At 41.2% G+C, this 25,004-nt stretch overlaps 1 pseudogene; it reads right to left on the bottom strand.

Annotated features, from left to right (window-relative positions):
* Positions 1-1,475, bottom strand: part of LOC134381802 (thyroid hormone receptor-associated protein 3-like) — a 35,805-nt pseudogene extending 34,330 nt beyond the window's left edge.
* Positions 1,476-25,004: the final 23,529 nt, after the last annotated feature.

Below are 25,004 nucleotides of genomic sequence, written 5' to 3'. Positions count from 1 at the left end.
GCCCTTTGTATCTGCAGGTTCCACAACCACAAATTCAACCAACCACAGACTGAAAATATTTGAAAAACTGAAAAAATAGAAAATAACAATACAATAATAAAAAAATACAAATAAATCCAGTATAACAACTATTTACATAGCATTTACATTGTGTTGGGTATTATAAGTAAATCTAGAGATGATTTAAATTATTCAGGAGAATATGCATAGGTTAAATGCAAATTCTATGCCATTTTATATCAGGAACTTGAGCATCCTTGGAGTTTGCACTGGGGTGTCCTCAAACCAGCCCCCTGCTGATACAGAAGGATGACTGGATTCCTCTTAAGGCTTCCTTCTCCCAAGAGTTTTAGGGAGTTGCTAAGCACAAAGATAGGTCAGTCTTACTTTAGTACCAAAAGGAAATAGAGACTCTTTGGGCCATCATTTCTACAAGATGTCACAGTCCCTCTCCTGATGTCTTTTCTAGCCTAGCTGAAGACACAAATTCAATGGTTCTCTGTAAAAGGACAGTCCTTGCTGTGAGGGTAACCTCAGCCAAGGACATGCAGCACGTGCTCCCAGCATTCCAGCTGTTAGTGATTAGCTCTGGCAGGTCATGCACAGGGTCAGGAGCGTATTAGCTCCCAGTGTGGCTCTCACTTCAGTGTCTGCCACATCCCCTTTACCTGGAACACTTACTTGGCCACTCTTTACCCAAAGAGTGAGGCAGCTTTTTGGTCCCGGAAAACACAAGTGTCTCTCTATACCTTCCTTGAAGCCTGCTCATCCAACATGCATATGACAAAGAGCGGCCACTTACCTGGCTTTTCCTTCAACCAGAAGATTTGCTCCAGTGACAGGCAGTCTTCATTCCAATGTGGAGTTGTTAGTCCAGCTTTCAATGGATACCATGTTTGATCACTGTCTTGACTAGCACCCTATTACATTATTATTACTTTATATGTCATCATTCTACAATGAGTACCGCAGGAATAGATAGGGTTTGCAGCAATATGTAGGATTTGGAGAAGAGAACACCTGTTACTGTGTTTGCAGGGGCCCACAGAGGATAGCCATTCCAGTATGTCCTTAACTGTTTTTGCTTCATGTCCACTCCCTTCTAAGTGTGAGGCCTAGATGCCATAATACAGGAAAGCACTTAGCAAGTCCTGGCACATAGTAAACACTCAAGAGATGTTAGCTTCCATTATAATTCTGGGAGCACAGCCATGGTCTGCAACCCTCCCCATCACCATTGTCAAGAGCAAGAACATTGACCAATGTGGGAGGGTACGTTCTCATGTGTTGATGCAGGAATAAATGCCTCAACCTTAGGAATTTCCTCTAGTACCTGCAATAGGTCCCTGTAAACTTCTGCCAAGTTATAATTTCAAAGCAGTTACCAAAGGGGTAGAGCAGCTCCTACAGTGGTAGATCCTTTCTTTCACAGCCAGTGTGGCCAGCATGACCTCCATGTTCATTTCTTCACCCATCTTCCCTTCAACTGCCTCCCATGGCCCAAGCTCCTGGAAGATGGCTCCCCCCTTGCTCAGATACTGTGAGTGTGGAGGAGGGGATGGAAGACTGCAGATTTGCCAACCTTGGCAGGAACCCTTCTATTTTATTCCATTTAGAGGACTGCTTCCACCGGGCCTTTCAGCTGTACAAAGATAAAAGCATGTAGCATTGTCTCCATGCCTTAAGCAAGGTTAGTCAGCACGGTTTCCAACAGGATGAGGTTTTCCTCCAAGAGGTGAAGAAGCAATTCTGCTACTGTTGGCAATGAGTAGGGGTGTGTGTGTGTGTGTGTGTGTGTGTGTGTGTGTGTGTGTGTGTGTGTGTGTGTGTGTCTAAACACCATGTTCTGAGAAGTCAGACTCTCGGTGTTTTTCCCTCTGAGAGCCTTTCATTTCCTCAGCCTGCTCAGCAGTTACTCCAAGAGCATTTTCCAAAGAGGAGGATGCAGCACAGTAAGTGGCCCCAGGGACCACTCCATCCATACCTCAATCAGAAGTCATTAACATAGTCTGGTGGCTCTTTGGCAGTCTTAGTGAAAGGAGTTCACAGCAGCAGCCACCCATCCCCTTGACTCTGGACAGCTCTGGCAACTGACCAGGTCAGGGTGGACTGGTACTTTAGTGCAAAATGTGTTCAAGGTGAATGGCTACATCCTAAGCCAGGTGAATCCTAATCCACATTGCCAACCCTGGGGAGCCACAGCTCCATAGACCACACAGCCTGACAGGCCCTATGGCCTGACACACCCAATCCAGGAAAGTGGTCCAGAAGAGTTGGATATTGGGGAATACAAGACTGCCTGGTCACAGCACATATTAGGACTGTAAAATATCTACTTTGAATCATTTAGATACATCAGTAGGTAAGAGCAGGTGAACAAATACTCTCGCTCTCCTCATACCATAATACAATTAATATATATTTATCAACTAAGGATGCACCAAAAATTATGTACAATTATCTGAAGGAAAATGTGCAATAAACATTAACTGAGTTTAAATTACTGGCTTATGAAGGTATACAGTGACAAGGAAGACATGGAGAGATAGTTCCTGAGCAAGTAACTAAATAATAAAATTAAAGTAAATACAAATCATGGCAAGTGCTATGAAGGAAATTGATAGGGTACAAAGGGTGAGAGTGACTGGAAGAGTCACCTGAGGCAGGCTGGGGAGAAGAAATCTGAGTCCTGAAGGCGGAGGAGAAGCCAGCTTTGTGCAGAGGTGGGATGGACAGCAGGTGCAGGGCTTGTAGGCAGGGCCAGAGGAAAGGCCAGTGTGGTAGAATAGGGTAGTCAGGAGGAAGGTGGGATGGCACAAAGTGGGAGAGGTAGGAAGAGCCAGCGCATGCGGTCCATGGCCGCAATGGATTGAAGGTACATGAACGCCACGTGGAAAAGAACTTTCCAATGGTTTGAGCCGTCCAAATGGAATGGGCTGCTTTGGCAGGCTGAGCAGCTTCCATCAGCCAGAGCTCATCTCTACTATTCTCAAAAGTGTGATGCTAGAGTCTTTGGGCCTAGAGTTTGGCTTCACAATTATCCTTATTACATTTCATCTCATTAGGTCCAGTCTTGCCCTGCTGCCTGAGGAGCTCTTTTTAAATAGGCATGCCACCACTGTTCTCATCTGATGGCCACGGATAAATATGTTGACTAGAACAGGGCTGAAGACAGAGCTCTCCCCAGCTGGCAGCTAAGCCTGCCCTCCAGCAGAGCTTGGATGCCATTCCTAGGGATGCAATGTAGGAACGTGGGCATTAGACGGGGAGCAGATGACCATTCAGTGTCTGCTAGTATAGCACACAATATGGTGTGAGTGTGTACTTAGGGGAACTTGTAAATAGATCTGAGAAAAGCAATTTTTTTTCCTCAATAGTATTAAAGTAGAACAATTTTCATTATAAATGATCAAGATTTCTTTTTATGCCCAAAACGTACTTCTGAAAGTGTCTAGTATACATGGTGTCTTTTCAGCAATTGCTTTAGCATTTGGGCCCTGGGAGATGTTATGAAATACACAAGGCCACCCATCCACCCATCACCTAAGGAGAAAGGTGTGTAATAACCATTGGGTGCTGGGTCCCTTCTTAACCCAGAAACAGTTTTTATTTTTGCTACTATTAGAATGTTCCTATTTAAGGAAGCTGGGCTGAAACACTAGCATTTTGAAGAACCACTTCCCTTAAGCATCAAAGCACAGCAGGCAGAACCAATTCTTTTTGAAAAATGTAGAGCATCCAGCAACAGATCAATATTTTTGCTGTGGCCAAATCCCAACTCCATTTCTTTCTCTTTTTTTTCAGGGGCGCTGGGTGGAGGGCAGCTGGCTGGTACAAGGATTGAAACCTGGACCTTGGTGTTAGCACCACACTCCAATCAACTGAAATAACCAGCCACCCGCAACCAGCCCAGCGACAACCACCAAGCCACCTCAGGAAGTGCCCTGGGCTCTCCCGAGCCAAGGTGGTGGGCGTCGAGGGCCTCGGCCACGTCCCCCCTGACACCTGCAACCAGCCCAGTGATGACCACCAAGCCACCACAGGAGGAGCCCCAGGCTCTCCCAAGCTGGGGAGGTGGCAGGCCTTGTGCCTTGGCCACGCCACCCTGACATCCACAACTAGCCCAGCGATGACAACTGAGCCACCATGAGAAGTGCCCCAGGCTCCCAAGCTGCGGTGGTGGGGGAGTGAGGGTTTCAGCCACACTCCCTGACATGTGCACCCAGCTCAACATTGACCAAGACACCGCTGTAAGCCCTCTGGTCTCCCCTGCAGAAATGAGGGGGTTCCACAGGCCTCAATCCTATACGTCCTCCTTCTTCCTCCTCCCACCCTATTTCCTTCCCCCTCACCCCCAATTGCTCCACAACAACATTATAGAAAGTAAAAAAAAATAATATTAATAAATAAATAAACTTTTTTTAAAAAAGGAAATAACTGGCCAGCCCTCCAGCTCCATTTCTGTTGCTGTGAATCACCTGGAGCTGGAAGCTTTTAGCTTTGGTTCCTTGTTGCCCTAAGTGTAGATGCTTTTGATTGTTTTTTCTTAGTTACAGAATTAGAGAAATAGGATTCATCTTATAATAAAAATGCTAATTTAAAAAAATCTTGTCTCCTGAAAATACAGAAGAGTAAGAGAGGGAAACTTCTAAGTCTGCCCAACAGATCCCCACCTGACCATAACACTGTAGACACAACACTGCTTCAGAAGAGACCGCTACAGCAAGTCAGGGTCTCACTGACTATTAAGAGGCCCACCTAAAATAAGCAACAATCCCAGCAAAACACCTTCATCAAAAGACCTTAGAATCATTTTCTTCTCTAGCATTAGATACGCTAGGTAAGAAATGGGATGCAGTCAGAGCCACTTCTATGTGATTCTGTTTCTTAAAGTGTGGTCCTCAGTTCACCTGCATCAGGATCATATGGGGTGAGAGGTGGAGGGTTTCTTTAAAGTGAAGATTCCTGGGCTCTAGCCCAACCTAGAGAATGAGAATCTCTGATGATAGAGCCCAGGTATTTGCTTTCTTTGATAAGTTACTCATGTGATTTTTTTTTAGACATGCCAAACTTTGTGAACCACTGATACTACTTTTCTCAGATGGACTTTCTTTACGTATTTTTACTCAAGTAATAATAATGGTGAACAAATTAGACAGGGTTAACTCTGTGCTAGTCATCATTCCAAATACCTCTATTTGCATATTTACTAATTTGACTCTTAGAACAACTTTATGAGGCAGGTATATTATAATCCCCATTTTATAGAACAGTGAACAAAAGCACAGAGAGGTTAAGTAACTCAGCCAATATCACACAGCCATGATTCTAACCCAGGCAGAGTCTGGTTTCAGAGTCCACACTCTTAATCCTATACCAAGCTATTTCATACCTCACTGGCACATGTACCACTTATTAGCATTATCATTAAAACCACAGTTCTCAGGTTAATGAAAGTAACCATAACCTATAAGATTCTCCATCATTGAATTCACCCAGCAATCAAACCATAAAAACCCTCTGTTGAAACAATCAGCAGAGTGAAAAGACAACAAACAGAGTGGGAGAAAATATTTGCAAAATATACATCTGACAAAGGATTAATATCCAGAATATATAAAGAACTCAAACAACTTTACAGCAAAAAAAATAAATAAATAAATAACCCAGTTAAAAAATGGGCAAAGGAGCTGAATAGGCATTTCTCAGAGGAAGATATACGAATGGCCAATGAACATATGAAAAAATGCTCAACATCACTCAGCATTCGGGAAATGCAAATCAAAACCACTTTGAGATACCATCTCACTCCAGTTAGGATGGCTAATATCCAAAAGACTGAGAATTCTAAATGCTGACGAGGTTGTGGAGAAAAAGGAACTCTCATACACTGTTGGTGGGACTGCAAAATGGTGCAGCCTTTATGGAAAATGGTATGGAGGTTCCTCAAACAATTAGATCTACCATATGACCCAGCTATCCCACTGCTGGGAATATACCCAGAGGAATGGAAATCATCAAGTCGAAGGTATACCTGTTCCCCAATGTTTATTGCAGCTCTATTTACAATAGCAAAGAGTTGGAATCAGCCAAATGTCCATCATCAGATGAGTGGGTATGGAAAATGTGGTATATCTACACAATGGAATTCTACTCTGCTATTAAAAAGAATGAAATACTGCCATTTGCCACAACATAGATGGACTTAGAGAAAATTATATTAAGTGAAATGAGTCAGGCACAGAAAGAGAAATACCACATGTTCTCATTTATTTGTGGGAGCTAAAAATAAATAAATAAATAAACACACAAACAAATCAAGGGGGGAGGGAGAAGACAGAATAACCACAAAAATTCCTTAAACTGTTTAAGTCAAGTGAATGGATACAATGTGGGGGGTGGTGGAGAGGAACGGGTAAAGGGGCATGAAAATCAACTACACTGTATATTGAGAAGTAAAATTTTAAAAATAATAAATTTAAAAAAATAAAAAAATTAAATTAAAAACAAAAACAGAAACAAAAACAAAATCCCGTGCTGGATTTCCTAGACGTGAGGCGAAATTTTCCTTCATTTACTAATTGGAGCAGGTCAGAGTAAAAGGCAAACCCACTGGTCAATGGCACAGGCCAATGTGATACTGACCTCTTAAGGCAGGACCAAGTCTTTCACCATTTTTACAAATGCTCAGGACAGTGTAAGAGTTGGTAGATATCTGTTGAATGAATGAATGAATTCTGTGTGACCACATGTCATTTTCTGGTATCTCATCAGTAGAAACCTCAGTGCCAGGGCAACAAAGCTTCCTGCCCTTATCAAACCTCTCCTCCCTCCAAACCAGTGGTTCTGCTTTGCTATGGAGGGGCATTACATTTCCTTCACAATTGAAAACGTACCAATCAACACGATAATGCCTCATATTTATGTAATGCTTTTATCCAAAGGAGACTGAATCCTTCTGAATTGTCTGCTCCGTTCCACAATAGTGCTGGGAATTGGGCATTATTATTATCCTCATTGTGTATGCAGCACCAGTAGACCTGAAGAAAGGTTAACAACTTGCCCAAGGTCACCACATTGTGAGCTGCCCAGCCAACTTCAGAAGCAGGCTAACCTAACTCACAGGCTGGCCCTATTTTGTCCTGGTCCTTCCCGCTCTCTTTGCCTCCTAATGCCATCTGAGGCAGTGCACATCTGCGAGCTCTGGTCACTTATGCATTTCCTGGTATCTGATACTCTTTCACTCTTCACCAAGTGCATTTTCAGTGTGACAATTACTCCATCAGCCATTCCAAGCAGGAAGATTTGAAAGGAGGGCCATTATTTTCCTTGAGTGCAATTATTTATGTGCACAAATGATTGTGCACATAATTGGCTAATGGAGAGTGCAATTGGCCACATGTGGGCATAATTAGCCACTTGCCCCTCATTTGGAGGATGTAATTACCCAGGCAGGCAATTTTATATCTGCAGATAATCATACATGCAGGAGAGAAAGACGGCTAGGAAATCTGGTCTTTAATTACTTTTCATGTCTTTATTTCCAGAAAAGCATTTCAAGGTAAAGGTAACTTTCTGTTTTCAATTGCCTGTGTGGATTAACCATCAGATCTAGTGTGGAGAAGAGGCAGATAGCAGAACCTAGGAAAGAATGAGCTAGGATCTTGGGAACCAAGCTGAGGTCTGAACCTTCCTTGCCAGAAAAACCCCAGCAACCAATTACCCTGGATGTTACACAGAGGCCCACCTAGCGGTCAGCCATCTGCCTAGGCAGACAATAAAGCTCAATTTTTCTCCTCCATTACTGTGTATCATTTTTGCCTTAGCAGTTTTAACATTCTCCTCACTTTGGTGGTTTTATAATCTCAGAAACGCCAGTTGGCTTGGCACAGTAAGTGATTTTGTTCGCTGCTGGAAGTGGGTCATTTAAAATGCTTTAACAATACCTTTAACTAGTCATTCATCTGGGGATGTACATAGAATAATAAATTGAGAACACATCTCTTTGTGGTTTTTCCAAGACCTTAGATAGCAGAGATTTTACAGGCTCTGCTGTGGCCCCCCACACCACCCCGCATTCTGGTTTAAATAGCTCTGCAAAACTTTTCCCACTCTCCCACTCAATCACACAAAAATACACTTGCTAACAGCAGATCCTAAAAATACTTGTCACATGCAAGCGCAAGGGAATATTTTTTAACATGAATTGACTCTTTAGGAATATCCAGGCTCAATAATTTTTTTGAAGAAACTCCAAATCTCCTATTACACTATTCTTCATCTCCATCAGAGTATTATCTTCTAGAAGAGGCAGTATAGCACAGTGGTTGGGGGACAATCTCTTTAGTATTAGAAAGACCTGAATTCCAGGCTCGGCTCTGCCCACTTGCCAGTTGTGGAAACTTGGATGGGATATTTAAACTTTATGACCCAACTTCCTCATGTGTAAAATGAGTTGTTCTGAAGATTAAATAGAATGCAGATAAAGCACTTAACGCAATGCTAGGCACATTTAGAGGCTCAAATAAGTGGCATCTGTCACTACTATTAAGAGCCTCACCTTTTAATTTCTAGCATACCTTATCTGCACCAGTCACATGGCACTCTATATCACCTGTACACAGGCCTCATCTTCCCTGCTACCTGGACAGGATTGTTGCCTCATCAACATCATGCTCATAGAAGGTCTTCCATATCTGTCACAACATCATGTGACATCTCACCCTACCATATGCTGATCTCAAGCACAACGCCCACTTGCTTCCCTGGCTTCTGGACCTGAATTCTATCCTCCACCCTTTTCTCTACGGTCACCCTTATAGATTTAGGGGGGGCCTTTCTAATCTGTTTCTACCTTTTCAGCTTCACAGCTGTGGCAGTCACCCTGCTTCAGCCAACCCAGTACAGCCACTCCGTAGACTTCACCATTCCTCAGGTCTGAGGCACCTCGAGAGTTTGAGTTTTCTTGGATCTTGTTGATTTCACCTTTTTACAAACTTCCAACTTGCGGGGGACCAGCATGTCTCTCTCTCCCCAACCCTGCTTTCAGTGACTTCACATTGAAGCTTGAAACTGGTAATGTTGGGAGTATTTCCACCGTGGAAATAAGCAAATGCTAAACATCAGGGCATCCCCCTAACCCCCAAGGAGAACCAGTTGTTTACCATTTTCCAGCACAACACTATATATATTACATACTTATATCATAAACCCTGATCCCTTCGCATCTAACTATTGTCTGTCACCTCCTATTGATTTTATTTCCCTTCCTATTTTCTACCCCAAAGTCAGCTCTTACAATAATACGTGTAGTACTGCCCTCCAATCCCATGCTCTTTGAGGGTCGGCTGTTTCTACTTTTCTAGTCTCTACTTACAGGTAACCCCCGAGTTCTCTTCCCTGGTCCCATTCTTTCCCCCATCCCGTTCTTTCCCCGTTACCCATCTCTCATCGACTCCTCATACACGTCCCACAGTTGCTACTTAGCCTTCAGCTCCTGATGCCTGCAGAGTAGGCAGTGTTTTAAATATGGTAGACTACTTTGTGTCTGTACTTATTGTCCAAATATTCACATTATCTCTTAGAGAGAAGGATCGCATGCAAGTCTTTCAATGGCTGGCCTATTTGGTCCCTTTTTAAACCAGTTTTAATACTAATGTAACCCTTCAGGCAGTGACTTTTATGTGACATTTGGTGCTTTTTTCAGTCATGTCAAAATGGACTTCTTCACTGTGCAACATGGCACAACTCTCTTAATGTATCCCAGCCTTGAAGTGTTTACAAAAACTGATATAGCTCTTCTCTGAAAGAAGAAAATCATAAATGTTGCCTTGTTTAAAATTAAAAATCTACAGTGAAGTGCTTACAAGAGGAGTGTATCTCAAGGTTGCCTGTTAACGCACCAGCAATTGACGCTCTGTGTTCCTCTGCTGAATGTTCATTGAACACAAGTGGGGGTTGGAGGGGTTGGGGGCAGAAGAAAGGTTAAAGACAGGCAGGAGGGAGGAAGGTATAAAATGATTTTTTGTTTGTTTGTTTTGATGGTTGGCTGGTACAGAGATCCAAACCCTTGACCTGGGTGCTATGACATCACGCTGTAACCAACGGAGCTAACCAGCCAGCCCAGAAGGTATAAAATGAAATGGAAAAGAATTATTATGGAGAGCATTACACACTACTCTCTGTGACTGCTCTGCGCATGGGCTAAGTGAGAGACTGAAAACTGAACTGGGAACATTTGGCCTAGACGGTCTTTTTGGAAAATTGAAAGATTTTATACAAAAATTGAGATTCCTGGCTTTTCCTGAAAAATCCTCAGCACTGGCCACACTGGGCCTACATTTCTACGTGGGAATACAATTGGCTGTCAATGAGGAGCAGCTGCCCTGTTAGCGCAGACGTTCACTCTCCAGCTGGAAACAGTCCTGACTCCACGCTGCCCCTCCCCGTAATTCTTTTAAACCCAGCCGGAATGTCGTCAGCTGGGCCTCTGCAGGCATTGGAGTTTGTGGCCTTGGAGCTTACCCACATTTTTAAAATTTCTCAAAGTGATGCTTGATAGGATGCAGAGGAATCTCATCATGTTTTTCACCTCTGAACCTCCGTAGTGCCTTATACAAAGTGGGTGTTTAGTTAGCTAGAATCAAGTGCTCACTGAACAGGATAAGTTAAACATCTGAGCAGATCAAGAGCCTAGATGGCCTTGCTGAAGCTCAGGCACAATACTGCTACTGGGACATGAATGGCAGAATGTCACTCACAGCATTTTAGGCCTTGCTGTCTTGGGAGTGGTAGTGGAGGAAAATCCCCTCTAGATGTGTGTACGGGATATGGGCTGTTTGAAGATCATGAGTTAGAACCAGTGCATTAGGGAAGCTCCTTTTATTGAACAAATTTATTATTGGATACAGATTTCAGTACTTAATCAAAGAACCAGAGCTCTAGTTAGTTGTTTAATCCTTGTTAAGATAATTTACCCCTGTGGATCTTAGTGTCCTCATTAGAAAAACAGAGTTTGTTGGTAAAGTGAACATTTTACATGACCCCATTCTGGCTTCCTCCAGAAGAGGGGTTGGGACAGTAGAGCTACGCCAGCACCTTCACAGTAACTGTTTTTATAATGAAGCTTGTTACCGACTTTAAGAATATTTTTTTCAAATTTCTAAATTCCCACTAAAATAATCAACTTTGTATTTGTGATGGAGAAGGAAGCGGATGATTTTGAGAATGCTGTTTTCTCACCATCTTGACATGTTCTTGATAACACCTGGCTTAGGTTGGCTGGGGCTCTGCAAGACTGTCTTCCCGAGCTGTTCCCTTCAGCCTAGACAGGGTGGAAAGAAAGTCCTGTGCGGAGATTAATGAAGACCTGTGTTCCAGGCCGCCTTCAAAGCATCTGCCTGCTTTCTGCATCATGCACTAGCTCTCATACTAATTAGAGCAGAACAAAATGAGAGCCTTTCATTTTTGGTGGTAAATTAAAAACCAGGAAACTGTTTCCCCCTCTGTTGATGTGACCTGACACAACTGTGCATATGAAGCATCTCCTGTATTAAAATTAAGGATCAAGAAAACACCAAGGTGCTAATTGAATTCATATCTCCTCCTCTCCCAGAAGCCAGTAAAACAAAACTAACAAAGCAGTTTCAGCTCTTAGAATCTAAATAACCCAAAAGGACCTATTCTCAAAATCTTTTTTAAACATCTGAAACTGTTGCCAATCAAGAGTTTGATGCTTAATATTTGATACTTAACGCTGCTGAGTACGAATTGTTTCTAGGGAGACAATTCCAAAAAAAAAGGAGGGGGTATGAATAGTATTTTAGGAAATAATTTGTTTATCAATCACATAGCCAATGATATAAAATCTGAGGGCTTAATTAAAAACTGTCAGAAGCTCTTGTATCAAGTCATAATAAATAAAGATGAATTTCTTAGATGAAGATAGTTATGACACATTTAGATAATTTCAAATCTCTTGATTTATTAAGAATATTGAAGTATATTAGTTTTTTAAGTTTTTGTTAAATAGTTGTAATTAAAAAACTGTAATCCTTAAATCTTTAATAGCCCCTACTACTTGTTGAGTACCTATTTTATACCAGACACTATCCTTAACACTTTTTATACGTTTATTCCTCATTGCAAGCCATCATGATACCATCTGACATGTGCGCAGAAAGAGAGGCTGAGAGAGACTAAGTCATTTAAGGTCATTCAGTAAATGACAGTATTGGGATTGTAATCCAGGTCTGACTAATCCTAAAGCCCATGCTGTCTCTTTAAATAATAACATATTTAAGGTTATTAATTTGACAATAAGTACAGCTTTGACCACATCCCATAAATTCAAAAATTCACTGTTCTTGTTATTTTTCTTAATTGCCTATTGCAGTTTTTATTTCTTCCTTTTCAGACATATCTCTTAAGATCTTAAGTTTTTTTAAAATGCGTGTCTGGAAGTTGTTATAGTGTAAAATTATTAGCTTTTTTGTTTATTATGTGTATCTTGACAATTTCCTTTCACTTCTGAATACTGCCTGTCAAAAAATCTGTTCTCCTACGTTCTACATTCTGCCATTTTTGTTTAATTCTGGATGGGAGAACTAACAGATGGGAAAATAATTAAGATATGATGGAAGGGTGTGAGGTTTAAATAGACTAAAAAATGAAAAAAGTGGTGTTTGTGTAAGTAAGGAAATGTACAAAACAACATAAAATAAAATGTATTACAGGAAGTGGCATGCTAAGGTTTTAAGAGTTCCCAGGTTATCTAGTAGCTCTTAACAGCTATCTATAAAAAATATTAATAATGCATTTTCTTTATTTATTCATGTGTTTAATTATGAAAAACAATTAATACCATGCTTCTCTAGCATAACACCTAATCAAACCCATCCCAAACCCTTGAAACAACAACTGATTAAACAAAGTTAATGATATGTATGTTCATGGCCACTATGAACACCATTGCTGAATTATACTCCTATTTTTGTACTTGTCTGTTTACCTTTCCATTTCTTTACTTACCCAGTGAGCAACTTAAGGAAAGCTACAATGTCTTAACTATCTTGGTAGCCCCTGTGGCTAGCACAATGCCCAACCCATCGTTGACACCTGGTACATTCTCATTGAATGAATATAGCTATTGCCTGGATATCCCTATTAAACACTGGATTGAACCTTATGGACTAGTATAGATCAAGGTTTGGCACAAGTTTTCCAAGCTCTTTTGGACTCCACACATTAGGCTGTGAGCTCTACCTGCAGACCTGAGGCCTGGAGAAGGGTCAGTTTACCTAGTCTTGGCCTGAACTACTTCCAGCTTCCTCCTTCTCTCCATCAATGTCCTAGCAAGGCCTGTGTACAAGAACGCATAAATGATGATACTAACTCTCTGGCTACTCTGAAGACATCCTAAATGAGTTGACGCTCGAACACTCAGTAGGGTGCAAAGGGAGAGGAGTAATGTCAAGTCTGGGAAGGTTGGCAGGAGGCAACTGAAAAATCCCCTTAGATCTGCCAGTTAGGTAGGAGGGCATTGGTAATCTTTGCCGTATAACTTAGCAGATGAGAAAACAGAGACAGAGGGTTTAAAGACCAGTTTAAAAATCTTTAGTAGAAAGAAAAAGAGAAAAATAGGATGTTAGCTAGTAGGAAAACCAGGCCAAGGAAGATTTTGTTTGTTTTCGGCTTTTGTTTTGTTTAAAATGCGTGGTAATGCTACAGTGGACAAAATCCAGAGGAAAGGAAAGATAGAGCACCTCACCCTCAAAACTCACATTTAAAGGAGGCCATAATAATGTAAAAAGTGATTTGAAGTCAACCATGACATAACCTTCAAAGATTACAAGAAATCAGGAGGAGAAGGAAAGGCCTCAGAGAATGTGACTCTACAACTAAATGTCATTTTGACAGCTTTTTCCTCGGAGGTACGTTTAAGATTATTTGAGTTGTCATTTTCTCTAGAAAGACTTCACTTTAATTATACAAATATTGAATATTTTCAAGATAAATATAGTAAAGAATCTGCTTTGAAGTTTTTAGCCTTCAAACACTATTTTGTGAAATCCTTATTGGAGAAACCGGGAGGAATATGGAAACAAATGCAATCAGGCCTCAGAAATGAGGAACTGTGAATGTTAACGGTGCAGTTTTACCAGGAACCTTTTCAAGGGCCAATGGAGAGGTTTATTATTTCAAATATCACAGATTGGACGGTTCCCTAAGGAAAACAGTGATAAATACTGGCAAAATGACTATAAAGACAGCAAGACAAAAATAAACCAAAAGTTTGAGTTGGCCATTTAAAAAGCTACCTGACCTTTCATTTAATTGCCTTTTTGCAGCAAACTAGAAATAAGATCTAACTGCCAAGCGTCGTGGTTACTCCTGAACATGCTTTGCAACATCTTCTATAAGGGGTTTTAAAGTGCAATTGCTTCGCTCTCTGCTTGAGTGCAACCAACTGGGGAAAAATTGCATTTTGGTCTGCCGGTGGATGGTGACGGTGTGATCTCTGTGCTGGGGTGGGAGTGGAAGTGGAGGGGGCTCCTCAGAAGTGCAGCTCTGTGATGAGCAGCCTGGAAGAGTGGAAAGAGTAAGACAGGCATTTCAGTCCTGGCTCCTCCGTCCTGTAGCTGGGTGATCCTGCATAAGTTACCAAACCTTCCTGAGACTAACTTCCTTCATCTGTAAAACGGTTATGTTAATATCTAACTTAGAGACCTACAATTAGGATTAAAAGACATAATCTATTTGTTCAACAAGTATTTATTGAATATCACTGCAGGCCAGGCTCTGTGCGAGGCTCTGGAGATACAGCAGTGAACAAAACAAGCTGACATTTTGAGTGTAGCCGAAGACAGACAATACAGAAAATACCAAAGTCAGCAGCATGTGAGAAGGTGAGGACAAACACTATGGAAAAAGTAAAGCAGGTGTGGCAGGGTGAGTTGTTCATACCTGGCCACAATATCTGCCACCCCACCAACTGAGAGATGGGATCTATGTTCCCTCCATTGAAACTGGGTGCATTCTGAGACTTTTCAACCAGTAGAAAATGTGGAAGTGATGCTATGTGAATTCCATGGCTAGGTCATATGAGACAACACTCGAACAGCTTCCCCTTTGCTTGGGGAGAACTCACTTGTGAAGCCTTCTGCTACTCTGTAACAAGCCCACTGCCCCGATGCCCCCCTGCTGCGAGGAAGATCACACTAGCCCACATAGAGAGACCACAAGGAGAGACCACATGGAGGAGTCCTGAGGCTACGTATCGAGGAAGACAACGCCAGCCCCAGCTGCCCGAACCCTGTATTGCTCCAGTTCTAGTCACCATCTGACTGTAACCACCTGAGAGATCCTAAAGCACAACCTCCCAGCTGAGCCCTTCCAGAATTCCTGACCCTCAGAGACCATGAGAAATAAAATGGTTGCTGATGTTTTAACCCACTAAGTTTTGGGGGCAATTTGTTAGATAGCAATAGATAACTAGAACGTAAAGAAGGGGAGTGGAGAGTACATTTTCGAGAAAACTTTATGTTCTCTGAGATAGAAATTCTATTTTTGATCCCTTTCCTCCTACTTCCTCGTTCTCACTAGAGAAGGTTTTCATTCTTATCGTGGTTCACAGTCTTCACATCTGGCCCTTCCACCCTCTCCCTGTTCCCTGTGCTGCACCCTTATTGGAACACTTGCCGTCTCCCAGGTACCCACACCATTGCCCTCTTTGCTGTTCTTGCTGTGACCTTAGTGTAGAAAACCCTTGCCTGCTTCTCCAAAACAGCTTTGAGTCCTCCTTTCTATTCCAACTCAGAATATCCCCCTGAAAGCCTCCCTGGAAACCCTTGTCCCTCCACCTTCTACCCATCTCCATAGTTCCCTCTGTTTGTCTCCATCATAGCCCTTATGCCATGAGATTGTCTCTTCAACTTTGAGACCAAGGATGGTATCAGTCATCTTTGTATCTCCTGAAACAGGGCATGGCCCATGGCAGTTGGTGAACTGTTGCTTTCTGAATGAAGAGACCCAGCCCACCGAAAAGGATGCATGTGCCATTAGGACCTGTGCTGCAAGCTCTTCTTTCTAAAGAAAGACCAAATTCAGAATCTCTATACCCTCATTTTCAAAGGAACAACTCATCAGGGCACCAGGGCCTTACGCTCTCTATTTCCAACATTGAATTCACCGTCTCTTCCAGACCAGCCCTTTCGTGTTCCCTATTTTTAAAGAAGCATTGTTTTCTAAAACTCAAACCTTGGAACCATCTTTGACTTTTGCCAACGTCCAGGTCTCATTCTATATTTCCCCTTTCCTGGATTTTCCTAATGGTCCTCCCTGATTCTTCTCTATTACACTTGAATATACTTTACAGATTAATCTTCCAAAAGTTCAATCCTGATCATGTCATTCTTCTTTCCAAAAAAGTCTTCACTGCCTGCCTAATAAGATCCAAACACCTCCAGCTCTCATTTCAGCCTTTTACGATCTCATTCTAACCTCACTTTCCTACACCAATGGTCTAGAGGACATAAAAAAAACACTGTCTTCAAAGATGAGGATTTTCAGTCCGGTCTTGAGAGATGGATGGAATGCAGCTTGGTCTGCTGGTCAGCGCTATGAAGATGTGATTAGTCATTCCAGTTCTGCCACTTATTATCTGAGTGACCTGGACGGCCACTTCACTTCTCTGAATCTTTGTTTGCTTAATTCAAACCAAGAGTCCTGCCAATTTTCCTATATTCTATTGGGGCAGGAAAAGAGAGCATTTGATATGGGAAGCACAGAGCCCTTGCTTTTGTGTAGTTAATAATTTCTTCAGATAACCAAGTCTAGTATGTTCATTGGGATACAGTTTACTTGTTTGTTTTCCCCAGAGAAGTTCTCTGTGCTGACAACAACAGAAAATCTCTTTGGAGAAGACCTTTTTTGTCTTTCCTGGGTGGTTCTGTGGCTTATGAAAATGCAGGGCAAGTAGAGATCTATGATTCTAGGTTAAGGGTACATAATAAAGTATTTTGCCTCTTGGTATGAGTTGCCTCCGTTATGAAGAACTTTGGGAAGGAGAGGTGTACTATTTGTAAAAGAGTACAGGAGCTGTTTGGGGTTGAACTGTGTCCCCCTAAAAGATATGTTGAAGTCCTAACTCTCAATACCTCAGAGTGTAACCTTATTTGGAAACAGTCATTGTGGATGTAATTAGTTACGATGAGGTCATAATGGAGTAGGGTGGACCTTAATCGTCCTATGACTGGTTTTCTTATAAGAAGTGGAGGACAGAGCACAGACACATGAGGGGAGAACACCACCAGACAATGGAGGCAGAGACTGAAGTGCTGTAAGCCAAGGAATGCTAATGATTGCCGGCTGCTGTGGATTGAATGTGACCCCCAAAAAGCATGTGTTGGAAGCTTAATCCCTACTGCAACAGTTTTAGTAGATAGGGTCTAATGGGAGGTGTTTAGGTCATGAGGGCTGCACTACCATGAATTGCTTAACGGTGATTATAAAAGGGTTTGATACTACAAGTTCAACCTCTTGCTCTCTTTCATGATCTTTGGTCCATGTGATGCCTTCCATCACATTATCATGCAGCGGGAAGGTCCTCACAAGATGCAGCCCCTTGATCTTAAATGTCCCAGACTCCAGAACCATAAGCCAAATCCATTTTTGTTTATTATAAGTTACCCAGTCTGTGGTATTCTGCTATAGCAGCGTAAGACAGACTAAGACATCAGCAAATCATCATCTAGGAAGAGGCAAGGAAGGATTCTCCCCTCCACCCAGTTTCAGAGGGAGCATGACTTCTAGACTCCAGAAATGTGAGAAAATAAATGTCCGCTGCTTTAAGCCACCCAGTTGGTGGTACTTGGTTATTCAGCCCCCAAGGCCTTCTAGAAATGAAAGAACTCTACCCTACTCCCTAAGATTCTAAATAATCCTTGTAGTTGATGAAAGTAAAGATATCCTTAAAATAAAATACTTCAAAGAAAGAGGGTGTCTAGAATGGTGACCCAGCTCTTCTATAGCTCTGGAGTAACATGTGGTCCAAGCTGGAGACTTCTCTGGATTCAGCTACTTCAACACTGTGAGAGTCCTATGGGGAAAAAGGCTGACCATGGAGGTAGGAACTAAAAAGGACTGTTTCCCGTGACTAATAATCAGCTGGTGTTCTTTACAGCTCTACCAGGTGTATATGTCTGGGTTTCATTCTGATCATTCAATGCTCATGCCTTATCAATATTTAAATATTTTGATATCATGCCTGCTATAACTTACAAGTAAGGAATTGAACACAACTGCAGCTCCAGCAGGAAGCTCATCCAGCAAGGGCACCACAATAGAATAGAAAAGTGAAATGGACTGCATGTTTCTGTCCCCCAAAATTCATATGTTGAAATCCTAACCCTCAAGGTAATGGTATTAGGAGGTGGTTCTTTTGGGAGGTGATTAGGTCATGAGGGCAGATCCCTCATGAATGGGATTAGCACCTTTATAAAAGGGACCCCAGAGAGATCACTTGCCATTCCCACCATGTGAGGACACAGTGAAAAGCTGTCTATGTATGAGGAAATGAGCCCTCACTAGACACCAAATATGCCAGCACCTTGATCTTGAACGTCCCAGCTTCCAGAACTATGAGAAATAAAACCGCTGTTGTTTATAAGCCGCCCAGTCCATGGAATTTTGTTATAGCAGCTGAATGGACTAATGCAACAAGGGTCTGCAGGTCTATAGAGGACCATTTTTCAAAAGTGACCTCATGAGGATGAAATTTAGAAATAAGAGTGACACCATATGGAGCAATTAAGTTCCTGGATTGAGAAAAGGAAGTTCTCAAGAAGATATTGGGCTTCTTGCTAATGAAGAAAAGTGGAAATTAAAGTAATTAATGGGAAAAATAATGAGAATTTTGTTCTATTTGTATCCCAAATTTAAAAAGCAGGTCAAAATGACAAACAGAACACAGTGAACAATGAAACTATCCACCTGCCTGGCTGTGAAGAATGAAGCGTTCTGGGAATAATAGATGACAAAATCTATTATTGGAAGGTTCAAAGAGATTTTCTGAAAACTGTACTCCAGTTTGTTGAACCAAATCTCTGAATGGACTTCAAATAAAATCTCCTTTTTCCAGAAGTGAAGCTATTACTCAGTATCAACCAAGAGCAAAGGAGAACATTAAAGCCATGGGAATTGGTCAGGTGTTTCATGCAGAACTAAATTCAGAAAAATATCTATTTTCTCAGCAACAGCTTGTTATCAGCTAAAAGTTCTGCTTGGAAAAAGCCAAGTGATGCTTTGCAGTCTGACATTACATACGTACAGCATGGATGCAATTGGCACTTCTCCATGAGTGAAATAGACAAGCCCTCAAAAGTATGGTTGAAGGAATCGTTTGCATCCCCTGAGTACTCAAGATTGGCATGGCAGTGCTACCTGCTTCCTCTGGGTTCTTGGTGGGATCTGTGGATTTTCTGTGTTAAACTGAGTGCTGTGTGCATACATACTGACGATATGCACTCAGAAAGTGCTCAAAGAACACTTACTGTTGTTGTTATTGAATGTGTGGCAGAGACTTTAAAGGGAGTTATAATCCTAAGGATGGTGAGAAATCAATATGACTTTCCTGTGTACAAGTAAAGATCATTATTTTAGAGAGAGTGACCAAAGATGAAAAGTCACACACTGGAAATCCAAATCCTATAATCAGCACCTAGAAGTTTGTTCTCTATTTTTTGCCATGTGTCCTTGCTTAAGTCATTAATGATCCAAGTTTCCCCATCTATGTAATAAGCATAGCAGCCCTTCTTATCTCTAGGGATACTGGAAGTCTTAATGAGTTTATGTCTTCTATGTGAGTCCAACAAAATAAAGATGCAAAAAAGTGAACTAAAGACAAAGTGAAGAAGGATTATTACTTGTCATTTCTACCTTCTTGGATACTACTAAGTAAGAAAGTATACTTTTTTCTACCTTTTATTCTTATTTTCCACTCCTTTTCGTGATTCCTCTTGTTCCTATCTCTTGCTCTCTTTTACATGAATACATCCACAAGACTGGCTGTAAGATTTTTTTTTTTTTTTTTTTTTTTTATGAGCCAGAAACTCATACTGACCCCTCCAGGGCAAGACCATAGGAAAACAGATTTGGTTATCCATACAACAAATGTCTATCCATTGCTTCCCATAGATAAGGGACTGTATTAATCCCTATGGAAGATAGGAAGATGTTCAGAGCATTATTTTTGCCTTCAAGGAGTCTAAAACTTCTTGGGGGTATATAAGGTATAAAAACAAATACCAAAAGCAAGCAAGTATGCAATAATGCCAAAAAGATTTGAGAGCCTGAGCTCATAGGCTTTCAGTAAAAGGTATGCTCTTCTTGAAACTGAACAGAGGTGGTGTCATTTCAGCTGGCTTTTTTAAGTTGGACATAGAATTCAAAATGGGAAGATGAGTGCAGGACAGTCCAGGAAAAGGTGTGAGCAGAGGCATGGCAGGTGGCATACTTGATTTCCACTGGTGACAACTACTAGTAGTCTAGTTTGGTTAAAACGTGTTTTTTGTAGTTAGCTAGTAGCATATTAGGATGGAAAGTCAATTACGGTTTGACTGAAGAGGGCATTAAATGTTAGGTCAAGGCAAAAGCAGTAGTTTTCAAAACTTTTTTCAGCTTTACTTAAAAAACTACTATGAAATGGAAGCAGAGCTGCTCTGGCTCAAGTGCTTCCTTTTATCGCACTTACGTACTTTGGTGCCTTTAAGAAGCTCCATGGAACCCTTAGGACTCCACAGAGGATAGTACTCAGCTAAGAAATACATCTTGCAGGCCGAGCCCGTGGCGCACTCGGTAGAGTGCTGCGCTGGCAGCGTGGCGACGCTCCCGCCGCGGGTTCGGATCCTATATAGGACTGACCGGTGCACTCACTGGCTGAGTGCTGGTCACGAAAAAACGGCAAAAAAAAAAAAAAAAAAATGCATTTTGCAGTAGGCAAAGTGTAGCCATTAAATGTTTATAAGATGGGGATCACAAAATTAGAATATAATATATTTAAGATATACCTGGCAGCACTGTTGAATTAATTGGCAAGGGACTGACTTAGAGACAGGAAAACAGAAAAAAAAAAACATATGCACTGGCCAAATGTTTGGCATATAATAAGCACTCAGTAAATACTTGCTAAATGAATGATAATAGCAGGGAGGGAAATACATAAATATATTGTCAAGGAATAATTGATAACACTTGCTATTGATTGATTACGGGAGACAAGAGAGGTTATGGGGAAAATTCAAGGTTTCAAGTCTGGGTTCCTGGGAGAAGAGTGGTAGCACTAAAAGGAAATAAGAAACACTTAAGAGGAACTGATTTGGTGGGAAAGATTATATGTTGGATATTTAGCAGGTTAAATACATTAGAGAGATATTCAATTGTAAATGTCTAGGGACATTTGGAAATGGGTTATTGACATATAGGTAATATAATAAAGACATGTGGATGAGATGGTGTAAGGAAGTCACAGAGGTGAGGCAGATTCTGGGAAACAAGGGCATTTAGGGGATGGCAGGAGGAAAGGAGATTTAAAAGATAATGGCATGTTTAGAGAGCACACAGAAAACCATGATTATTTCATGTCATAAAAACCAATAAGAGGCACTTTAAAGGAGGAGCAACCAACACAGTCAATTGCTCCAAGGACGTAAGAAAGAAGAGAAACTAGAAACAGTTTCAGTATTTGGGACTTATCAGTTACTCCCAAAAAAGAGCTGTAGTGAGGAAGGAGATCTGATGATACTGGGCTAAGGAATTAAGGATTTGGAAGACATGGAAATAATGATATAGGCCAGGCTTTCAAGAATTCCAGAAATGAATGGAACAAGGGAATCAGAGAGTGACTAGATGGCAAGAAACTTTTTCTTTCATTTTTTGAGCCTGGAAGAATCCTGAAGGAATTTATAGGCAAATAGACAAAAGGGAAAGAGTCAATAGAAGGAAAACTGATGGTGAAAAAAAAAAGTAACAGATGAATTAAATTTCTGAGTGATGAAAGCCATACTTTTCAAAGTTGGAGATCAAGTGAAAACAGAGTGCCTGAAATGAGACCATAAGTCTCGTAATTGGACAATGATTGCATATAAGACTTCAGCTTAAGAAATCCCAAGAAATATGCTTTACCTGGAAAAAGACTCATGTGTACCCAATTAGTCATCTGGCAGGAGGCTAAGCAGCAGTTCTTTTCAGTCAGCACAGAAAACAGAGATGTTTATTACCTTGAAACACTGTTATGAGCCATCATAACATTAGGTTGTTTGTACAAGTGCTTGAAAATATTGAGCAGTAATTTCAAGGAAAGTATGCAAGTAGGTCGAAGTCCTCAGGCTCTGCCTAAAGTAGATTAAAACTCAGTTTTAGCCAAGTGGAGCGTAAGGAGACATGAAAACTAAATGTAATGTGGCATCCTGGATAGGTTCCTGGAACTGAAAAATGACATTAGGTAAAAACTCGAGAAATATGAATAAAAAATAGACTTTAGTAATAATAGTGTATCAATATTGGCTCATTAACTGTAACAAATGTACCATACTAATGTAAGATGTTAGTAATTGCAGAAACTGAGGTGTATGGGAACTCTGTACTGTATCTTCTCAATCTTCCTGTAAATCTAAAAATGTTCTAAAAAATGAAGTTTATTAAAAACAAAAAAACTGAAAATCTCAATCCTGATATCAGAGCCCAGAAACCATATCTGAGCTCCAGCCACTTTCATTCTGCAGCGAGTAGAGCCTGAATGTGTGAGCCACCTGGGAAGGAAGAGAGAGATTCTCTACATGTAAATACACACTAGTAGCCTGTGCTCATGGGGACACTTTTTCTGCCTTGGGATTTGCTTATTAAAGACAAGAAAGAGAAGTCTGGTCACACCCTCTTTGTTTTGGCTACTGGAAAACGCAGAATGAGGCTTGCTGCCCACTTCCCGCTGCGAGGACAGCTCCTGGAGTCACTCAGTGCAGCCACTGAGTGAGTGGGCTCTAGGGCCAACACGCAGGCTCAAATCCTTGCCCCACCGCCTGTTACTTGGAATAGGACTCGGCCTCTCTGGGTCTGTTCCTTATCTGTAAAATGGACGTAATAATAGTCCCTGCCTCAGAGGATGGCTATGAGAATTAAATGAGTTAATATAAGTAAAGCACTTAGGACAGGTGCAAAGTAAGCACTCAGCAAAGGTTAACTATTTATTTGGAGTATTTTGTGTATTAATCTTACCCCTTGCTTTAAAGATTTCCCAACCCTCATTTTGCCTGTGCCCCAGTGTCCTCATTTATTTACTCTTTATTCCCTTTATTCTGTCCTTTTGATATATTTCTTTTTTTTTAAATTTTATTTTGTCAATTTACATTGTAGCTGATTATTGCTCCCCATCACCAAAACCTCCCTCCCTTCTCCCTCGCCCCCAACAATGTCCTTTCTGTTTGCTTGTCGTATCAACTTCAAATAATTGTGGTTGTTATATCTTCTTCCCCCCCACCCCGGTTTTTGTGTGTGTGTGTGTGTGTGTGTGAATTTATATATTAATTTTTAGCTCCCACCAATAAGTGAGAACATGTGGTATTTCTCTTTCTGTGCCTGACTTGTTTCACTTAATATAATTCTCTCAAGGTCCATCCATGTTGTTGCAAATGGCAGTATTTCATTCGTTTTTATAGCTGAGTAGTATTCCATTGTGTAGATGTACCACATTTTCCGTATCCACTCATCTGATGATGGACATTTGGGCTGGTTCCAACTCTTGGCTATTGTAAAGAGTGCTGCGATGAACATTGGGGAACAGGTATACCTTCGACTTGATGATTTCCATTCCTCTGGGTATATTCCCAACAGTGGGATAGCTGGGTCGTATGGTAGATCTATCTGCAATTGTTTGAGGAACCTCCATACCATTTTCCATAGAGGCTGCACCATTTTGCAGTCCCACCAACAATGTATGAGAGTTCCTTTTTCTCCGCAACCTCGCCAGCATTTATCGTTCAGGGTCTTTTGGATTTTAGCCATCCTAACTGGGGTTAGATGGTATCTCAATGTGGTTTTGATTTGCATTTCCCGGATGCTGAGTGATGTTGAGCATTTTTTCATATGTCTGTTGGCCATTTGTATATGTTCCTTAGAGAAATGCCTACTTAGCTCTTTTGCCCATTTTTTAATTGGGTTGCTTGTTTTCTTCTTGTAAAGTTGTTTGAGTTCCTTATATATTCTGGATATTAATCCTTTGTCAGATGTATATTTTGCAAATATTTTCTCCCACTCTGTTGGTTGTCTTTTAACTCTGTTAATTGTTTCTTTTGCTGTGCAGAAGCTTTTTAGTTTGATATAATCCCATTTGTTTATTTTTCCTTTGGTTGCCCGTGCTTTTGGGGTCGTATTCATGAAGTCTGTGCCCAGTCCTATTTCCTGAAGTGTTTCTCCTATGTTTTCTTTAAGAAGTTTTATTGTCTCAGGGTGTATATTTAAATCCTTAATCCATTTTGAGTTGATTTTAGTATACGGTGAGAGGTATGGATCTAGTTTCATTCTCCTGCATATGGATATCCAGTTATCCCAGCACCATTTGCTGAAGAGGCAGTCCCTTCCCCAGTGAATAGGCTTGGTGCCTGTGTCAAAGATCAGCTGACAGTAAGTGTGTGGGTTGATTTCTGGATTCTCTATTCTATTCCATTGGTCAGTGTGTCTGTTTTTATGCCAGTACCATACTGTTTTGGTTATTATAGCTTTGTAGTATAGCTTAAAGTCAGGTAGTGTTATGCCTCCAGCTTTATTTTTTTTGCTCAGCATTGCTTTGGCTATGCGTGGTCTTTTATTGTTCCATATAAATGTCTGAATAGTTTTTTCCATTTCTGAGAAAAATGTCTTTGGAATTTTGATGGGGATTGCATTGAATTTGTATATCACTTTGGGTAGTATGGACATTTTCACTATGTTGATTCTTCCAATCCAAGAGCATGGAA

This window comes from Cynocephalus volans, chromosome 7, assembly GCF_027409185.1.
Source record: "Cynocephalus volans isolate mCynVol1 chromosome 7, mCynVol1.pri, whole genome shotgun sequence".
In the NCBI taxonomy this organism is placed as follows: domain Eukaryota; kingdom Metazoa; phylum Chordata; class Mammalia; order Dermoptera; family Cynocephalidae; genus Cynocephalus; species Cynocephalus volans.
Note: the sequence above shows the minus strand (reverse complement) of the source record. Positions and strands in the feature narration are given on the sequence as shown.